This window comes from Myxocyprinus asiaticus, chromosome 3 (assembly GCF_019703515.2).
Source record: "Myxocyprinus asiaticus isolate MX2 ecotype Aquarium Trade chromosome 3, UBuf_Myxa_2, whole genome shotgun sequence".
Taxonomy (NCBI): Eukaryota; Metazoa; Chordata; class Actinopteri; order Cypriniformes; family Catostomidae; genus Myxocyprinus; species Myxocyprinus asiaticus.
This window is the reverse complement of record NC_059346.1, coordinates 49112691-49121961: the sequence shown is the minus strand read 5'-3', so window position 1 is coordinate 49121961 and position 9271 is coordinate 49112691.

The window sequence follows — 9271 nt, the reverse complement described above, 5'->3', positions numbered from 1 at the left end:
GCAACCAATGAACCAAATGTCTGAGACTGAATGCATAATAATAAAACAAAATCTTGGGTAGGCCTAGCCCACCTTTGTCAATCGGCCTATGCAACTTACTGAAATGTAGTCTGGGACGTTTACCATTCCAAATGAAGGACTTCGCTATGCTATCAAATTGCTTGAAATAAGAGAGGGGGACATCTATAGGGAGAGACTGTAGCAGGTAGTTGAATTTTGGAATACAATTAATTTTAATAACATTAACCATAAGCCCACCTGTCCACATCATTCGAAAACCTTTTTATTAAAGGGTCAAAATTAACTAACTAAATCACACAAATTTGCTGGGAATAAAATTCCCAAATACTTAATGCCCTGTTTGGGCCACTGGAAGGCGCCCGGCTGAAAAGCCGTTGCCAGGCAGTACGCTGTTAGAGCCAAAGCTTTGGATTTTAGACCAATTAACTCTGTATCCTGAGAACTCAGAAAATGAATTAATAAATCCGTGGAGGCAAGGCATAGATCTAGTAGGGTTGGAGATGAATAATAAAATATCATCTGCGTAAAGCAAAAGCTTATGTGCCACACCTCCCACCACCACCCCTGGAAAATCCTCCTCCTTTCTTATCATGGCTGCTAATGGTTCCAGGGCAAGACAGAACAATAACGGGGAAAGAGGGCAACCCTGCCGGGTGCCCCTATCCAGAGTAAAATAATCTAAAATTAATCCATTTGTTTGTACCGCCGCTACCGGGTGTCTATAAAGTAACTTAATCCAACCAATAAAAGTATTCCCAAACCCATATGTTTCCAAAATATAAAAAGATAATCCCATTCTACCATATCAAATGCCTTTTTGGCGTCAAGTGAGATGGCAGCGACCAGAGTCTGATCATTCGCCACTGACCACATGATTTTGATGAAAGCCTAATGTTATCAGAAGAGATACGGTCCCGAATAAATCCTACCTGATAAATTTGTATAAGAGATGTCATAACCTTACTTAATCAGTTAGCCAAAATGTTTGACAAGATATTTACGTCTAGCTGGATCATGGAATTTGGACGATAACTCTTATACTCGCATGGATCTTTGTCCTTTTTAAGAATCAGACTGATCTGGGCTTGTGTCATGATTGGCGGAAGCTTTACATTCTTTTATGATTCTGTATAAACAAAAGTGGAGCCAGTTCTGTAGCATAAGATCTAAAAAATTCAGCGGCAAAGCCATCTGGCCCTGGAGACTTGCCTGTAGGCAAGCCCTTAATTACCTCACCAAGCTCCTCCAAGTTTATCTCAGAATCAAGAGAATTTTTTTGCTCAGTCATCATTTTATGGAGTTCTAATGGTTCCACACAATTTCTAATATGTTCTTCAGTAGACGAAGACATGGAGCTATAAAGATCAAGACAGAATCCTTTAAAAGCATTATTTTTTTATTCTTTTATTAACTCAAACATATAACAAAGGAAAAACACAACATATATACATTGAGTCAACATTTAACCCCCACTATTACCCCTACCCAATCACCAACCCCACCCCAACAAACACCCCTGTGGTCACAAATAGAATACCCACACACAAAAAATTAAAAAAATATATATATATAAAAAAGAACATATAATAATCATATATAATTAAAACTAAACCTCTCTCTCCACAGTCCCTCCCCAAGAGTCCCCCAAAAACACCAAATACCTGCCCCACTTCCTATCAAACAAATCTCGAACCCCCAGCCCTCTGCTCGACATCTCCTCAAAAGCCGCCACCCTCCCCATCTCTGCACACCACCCCGTAAATGAGGGAGCTCCATCTGACTTCCATCCCCTTAAAATAATCTGCCTGCCAATCATAATACTGGTCAGGACCCAATTTTTTAAGTGTTTGTCCCCCAAATTTATAAATTTAAAAGCATTATTAATATCAATGGCCAAGGTAAAAATGTCACCACCAGCAGATTTCACTGAAGGAATGGTAGAAAAAGACTCTCTCTGCTTTATATATCTAACCAGAAGTTTTCCTGCTTTGTCCCCTGACTCAGAGTATGACTGTCTTGCCCTGAATAGCCAAAAATCCACCTTCAGTGACAAAATAGTGTTATATCTGTTCAATTCTCTGAGGCCATCAGACGACATTCGGTGCTTCAGCTCTGCCTCGGCACTTTTTAAAAAATTTGTATCCCCTTTTCTCCCCAATTTGGAATGCCCAGTTCTCATTACTTAGTAGGTCCTCGTGGTGGCGCGGTTACTCTCCTCAATCCAGGTGGTGGAGGACAAGTCTCAGTTGCCTCCGCTTTTGAGGCAGTCAATCCGCGCATCTTATCACATTGTGCATGGAACCGCAGTGACTCCCAGCATGTGGAGGCTCATGCTACGCTCCGTGATCCACACACAACTTACCACGTGCCCCATTGAGAGCGAGAACCACTAATCGTGACCACGAGGAGGTTACCCTATGTGACTCTACCCTCCCTAGCAACCGGGTCAATTTGGTTGCTTAGGAGTCACTCAGCACACGCTGGATTTGAACTCGCGACTCCATGGGTGGTAGTCAGCGTTAATACTCGCTGAGCTACCCAGACCCCCCTGCCTCGGCACTTTTAATATTCCCTTCCAACTCCACAAGTTCTCGAGCTTTGGATTTTTTGATGAATGAGGCATACTGTATGATCCGTCCCCTAAGAACCGCCTTAAGTGCCTCCCAAGCCACACCCACAGAGGATACTGAGAACCAGTTGGTCTCCATACAAACAGTGATTTTGGCCTTTAACATTTGTTGAAATTCAGGATTTATTTATATATATATATATATATATATATATATATATATATATATATATATATAAAATCTATTCTAGAGTAAATCTTATGGACTGATGAAAAGAATGTATAGTCCCTAACAGATGGGTTCAAAAGTCTCCAAATATCTGTACGACCAGGATTTTTACACATCCTGTGAAGCGTCACTGTTGCTCTAGGGGGCTTACACACTTTTGCTTCACTATGACCAAGGACTGAGTCCATCAAAAGATTAAAGTCTCCTCCCAATATTATATCATGAGGGTGCCAGCGGTTTGCAACATCCCTTCAAGATCTATAAAAAAGCCCTGATTATAAGCGTTAGGTGCATAAATATTAGCCAAAATCAACCTTTGCCCCTGAATTTCTGTTAAAACAATAATGACTCTTCCTAATTTAATTTTAATCTGTTTGAGACATTTGAATTGTAGATGCTTACTTATCAGTATAATGACTCCCCTGCTCTTACTTGAGCCAGCACTACAGAAAACATGTCCACCCCATATCTTCCTAACTTTTTCAGCCTCCTGTGGGGAAAGATGCATTTCTTGAAGAAACACTATATCATATTTCTTACATTTAATAAAATAAATAACCTTCCTTCTTTTTATGGGGTGCCCCAACCCATTCACATTCCACGTGGAGAGAGACTGTAAGGCTAGGTGCCAAGAGAACTGTAACCCAGCACGTGCCCACATGGAACAACGAAAGACTTCCGGGAAAAACAACGCTCAAACTCTCTCAGAAGTAGGATCTGCACCTGAGAAAACAAAGGCATCACTGTGTGAAAAACCCAGCTTACCCCCACAAACTCCAGCTGTTCTCTCCCCCCCCTTGTCTCCCCCACAAGGTCCACACACACAAGATGTATATGTGAAAATATAACAAACAAATACCATGAAAACAAAGAATGAAACTGTATGTGTTTGATATCATTCAAGAGGTCTCTGTGCAACTGGTATAGTGGTCTCTTTCCCATGTTGATAAAACTAATGGTGACAAAGTTATAAGGTCTTTGCCAAACACTGCATAGTTCTGGAGGTCTATCCCTCTCCTTGACCTACAATTTAAATTATCTCCTGTATGTTAACAAGGTTAAACCCCAGGAAGTCAAGAACCCATTCACCCCCAAATTCTCATTGTTCAAAGGATAATACCATTTGATACACAATGTTTATTCTGTCTGGGTATTTAAGGAAAGTTGGCAAGAAGCTTGGGGAGTCTGTATTCAGATATCCCACACAATTGCTGTGTGTAGTTTTCTCTACCAGGAGTCTGTATTCAGATCTCCCATACTGTCGCTGTATGTAGTTCTATTTGCCAAGTATGTTTCTCTAACTTTTATAATGTTTGTTTATTCTGATCATATGTGAAATTAGGTTTGATTGAATTCTTGTAACAATGTTTTATATCCTACCTGGCAAATAAATTATTATTTGATTTATTCTGAATTCTTCCGAAATCATTTGTGACTAGTAGATTGTGTTAAGATACTGTTTGTTACCGCAAGTATGAGACCAGGATAAGACCATTACTGAAGCTTAATGATAGGAGAAACCATGTAAGACTTCAGTCACTGCTTATCGTCCATCATAGCAAGTTGTGTGTACGTGTCTAAGCGATGGTATCATCTGATTATGAGAGAAGCCATACACCCTACAACCTCTGATTATGAACTGAAATGGCTCGCTTGTGATGTGAGATCCTCGTAATTGAAATAACGGTCAGCGTGAGACTCTAAGCGACATTCAAGTATTGATCGAAAGGACAAATTAAAATTAAGATGATTCAGAGTAATCAATAACTTAAAAAGATCAAATTAAAAGAATGATCAGAAGTTAATTAGAGCTGTAATCTAAATTAGAGGTCAACTTAAATTGGAGTCAGATTAATATAAAATTGGAGTCAGATAAAATGAATAACGGAATCAATTTGTAAAGTGTAAATTAACAATAATTGCTTTACTTCAGCGCTCAGAAAAGACAGAACAATGCAGAGACCTTCAAGGGGCCATTCTAACCCTGAACATCCCCTAGAACAAAAAGAACAGAAAAAAGAAAAACGTGCACATTAACCCCACGTACGACAGCGCCAGCTGGCATCCATCCCTCTAAACTCAAGCAGTTCATGTACGCCTGTGGGAGCCCCTGCGACAACTTTGCCGTTGCTTCTATACAAATTTTGTGAGACAGAATTAAACAACAGAAATAATCTATAAAACAAACTCCAGCCAATAAGAGGCATAAGCACAAAGAGCATGTAGATTCATCCACATAACTGTCCTGAAGGTGTGTTCCTCCACAAAACATGCACCAGCCGCTAGCGGAACCAGCACACACACACACACACACACACAAAAAAAAAGCCATTCGGTTTCCTCGGGAAGTCAAACGAATGTTCAGTGAGCCGGCTCATTTGGCTATTACATGAGTGCAACAATGACCTAATCACTCCAATATCCTGCAAGAAATATTCCACAAAACAAACTCCAGCCAATAGGAGGCATAAGCACAAAGAACATGCAGAATCATCCACAACACAGTCCCGAAGGAGTGTTATTCCACAAAACAAACTCCAGCCGCTAGGCGGAACCAGCACAAAAAGAAACAAATAAGGCGCTCAGTTCCTCGGACAGTCAAGTGAATGTTCAGTGAGTCAGGCCACTCGGCTGCAATGTGAGTATCACACAATGAATTACTCACTCCATTGACTTTATGAAGGACATCGCTATTTGTGGGCATGTAAATACTTTGTGGCCATCCTTAGCATCTATTCTCAATTTGGCCGGTAACATCAGTGCAAAAATGACCTTCCGTTGATGTAAGAGTTTCTTGCATTCCTTGAATCGATCACGTTTCATTCTTGTCAAATTCTCAAAGTCTGGGAACAGGAAAATGATGTGGTTCTTCCAAGAAAGCCTTCCTTTACTCCTTGCCTCGTGTAACACAAGATCTTTATTGGATGATCTAAGAATTTGGCCAGAATTGATCGAGGCCTGTCTCCCTCCGTGGATCTATGAGCCGGAACTCTGTGAGCTTGATCGATTTCCAGCTTATGGCCTGTTATATCGAGCAGACTCGGGAAGAGGCTGTCTAGGAATTTCACCATATCTTGGCCTTCGTCCTCAGGAATTCCAACAATTCGGATGTTGTTTCGCCAGTTACGATTCTCCAGGTCTTCCAACTTTTCCCAGATGCACTTCAGATCTGCTTTGGTCGCTGGTGGGTTAGCAGCTAATTCCCTCTCCGATGACTCCAGATAATCGATCCATTTCTCAACATGCCCCACTCTTGTAACCATCTCATAAATTTCGTTTCCATGGCAGTGATCGATCGATCGTATTACAGCAAGATCCTCCAAGTCAGCAAGGACCTTCGTCAGCATTGCCGACACATTCAACAACTGACGCCGAATTTTGAGTTCTTTGACATATTGTCTTCCTAGAACAGATAAGAATCAGAGTGTATCGAATCTCACCGGTTTATGACACAAGAAGTATTAAAACTAGCAAAGTGCACAGAGCTTGCCGTTCACATGTCCGAACCTCACATGGCGCCACGCGACTCCCAGCAGATGTTCATTCTTGAGATAACGGTGTCTCATTTCGAAGACTGTAGCCAAGTATGACGCTTCCTCTATAGGCAGCGGTATACTAAGCGTCCTTAACTTAGAATTAGCTTTGTTTAAACGAGAGAGCATTTGTAGAACAAACGGAAACACACATTGCTCTCAACCTGCACAAATGCTCTGAGTGAGAAGGGAATCTCTGAGGTAAACATTAAGAGAGTTATAACGATGTAGAGAAAAAAGAATATGGATTTTGTGGCTGTACTTTTATATTAACTTTATTACATATTATACATTTTACTCCCGTCTACTTAGGTTCTTCAATTTGGGATTTGAACATCATATTTTTGGGTAAATGGGCATAATGTTTTTCTGAAAAATTATGTACATTTCCATTGACACAAAGAATTATCGTGAGTGCCAATGAAGGATACTGCATGCTCTGAATTCCTGTAAAAGAAGGTTGCATTTGAAGGCTGCATTCTGAGTGTCCTACTTGCTTTTCTGAAACGAGACGTATGCTGCCTAAAAATGCGACCTCCAGAGCACACAGCCTTCAAAACGAGACACAGCTAGTGACAGGCAATGTCTGTAACTAAAAGGTGATTGGCTCTTTTATCTGTAAGGCGGGACCTCCTTTTCTACATCTGCCATATTGGGCGTTCCAATTTCTCCCATTAATTTGAATACAGGTGCTAGGTCTCGGGGCTAAATAGTCTCTGGCAACAATTTTTTAGGGGTCTCAAAATTTCCAGTCCACTAGAATGGCCGACACCCTGACCAGTGCACTGACTATTGAACTAGGAAGCTGATTGAGATCTTAGAGCTCCTTGATTGAGACACATTGAGAAATATTCCTCAGAGTGTACATCGAAAGATTATGCAGAAGGGAGTGTGTGTGTGTGTGTGTGTGTGTGTTTTGTTTAGTTTTTTTTTTTTTTTTTTTTTTTTTTTAATGTGTATGTTCGCGCGAGGAAACATGCACATACAGGTGCTGGTCATATAATTAGAATATCATCAAAAAGTTGATTCATTTCACTAATTCCATTCAAAAAGTGAAACTTGTATATTATATTCATTCATTACACACAGACTGATATATTTCAAATGTTTATTTCTTTTAATTTTGATGATTATAACTGACAACTAAGGAAAATCCCAAATTCAGTATCTCAGAAAATTAGAATATTACTTAAGACCAATACAAAGAAAGGGTTTTTAGAAATCTTGGCCAACTGAAAAGTATGAACATGAAAAGTATGAGCATGTACAGCACTCAATACTTAGTTGGGGCCCCTTTTGCCTGAATTACTGCAGCAATGCGGCGTGGCATGGAGTCGATCAGTCTGTGGCACTGCTCAGGTGTTATGAGAGCCCAGGTTGCTCTGACAGTGGCCTTCAGCTCTTCTGCATTGTTGGGTCTGGCATATCGCATCTTCCTCTTCACAATACCCCATAGATTTTCTATGGGGTTAAGGTCAGGCGAGTTTGCTGGCCAATTAAGAACAGGGATACCATGGTCCTTAAACCAGATACTGGTTGCTTTGGCACTGTGTGCAGGTGCCAAATCCTGTTGGAAAATGAAATCTGCATCTCCATAAAGTTGGTCAGCAGCAGGAAGCATGAAGTGCTCTAAAACTTCCTGGTAAACGGCTGCGTTGACCTTGGACCTCAGAAAACACAGTGGACCAACACCAGCAGATGACATGGCACCCCAAACCATCACTGACTGTGGAAACTTTACACTGGACCTCAAGCAACGTGGATTGTGTGCCTCTCCTCTCTTCCTCCAGACTCTTGGACCCTGATTTCCAAAGGAAATGCAAAATTTACTTTCATCAGAGAACATAACTTTGGACCACTCAGCAGCAGTCCAGTCCTTTTTGTCTTTAGCCCAGGCGAGACGCTGAAACCCATGTCTTGCATACGTCTGTGTGTAGTGGTTCTTGAAGCCCTGACTCCAGCTGCAGTCCACTCTTTGTGAATCTACCCCACATTTTTGAATGGGATTTGTTTCACAATCCTCTCCAGGGTGCGGTTATCCCTATTGCTTGTACACTTTTTTCTACCACATCTTTTCCTTCCCTTCGCCTCTCTATTAATGTGCTTGGACACAGAGCTCTGTGAACAGCCAGCCTCTTTTGCAATGACATTTTGTGTCTCGCCCTCCTTGTGCAACGTGTCAGTGGTCGTCTTTTGGACAACTGTCAAGTCAGCAGTCTTCCCCATGATTGTGTAGCTACAGAACTAGACTGAGAGACCATTTAAAGGCCTTTGCAGGTGTTTTGAGTTAATTAGCTGATTAGAGTGTGGCACCAGGTGTCTTCAATATTGAACCTTTTCACAATATTCTAATTTTCTGAGATACTGAATTTGGGATTTTCCTTAGTTGTCAGTTATAATCATCAAAATTAAAAGAAATAAACATTTGAAATATATCAGTCTGTGTGTAATGAATGAATATAATATACAAGTTTCACTTTTTGAATGGAATTAGTGAAATAAATCAACTTTTTGATGATATTCTAATTATATGACCAGCACCTGTATGTGCTCATCTAATGAATGGACATGCTCCTGAACAATCTATTTCTCTCTCTCTCTCTCTTTTTTTTTTTTTTTTAAGTATTATTTATTTATTTTTATTTCACCATTTATTTCTAGTGGCTGTCATTTTGTCCCGGGAACTAAATTTCTTTTGTGTGTTCAGATGCACGATGGGTGGAAACAAAGTCATGGATTTTTTTTTATTTTATTTTTTTTATGCTTTATTCATCACAACAAAACAATGCGAAGGGGTGTTAAAAAAAGATCTCAGATCATACACTTATTCAAAAGCCACAGAAAAATAAGTCACTAAGATGGGTAAAAATTCAAGGCTCTACAGCAGCCCAATACTTCAAGTTACTGATAAAACAAAAA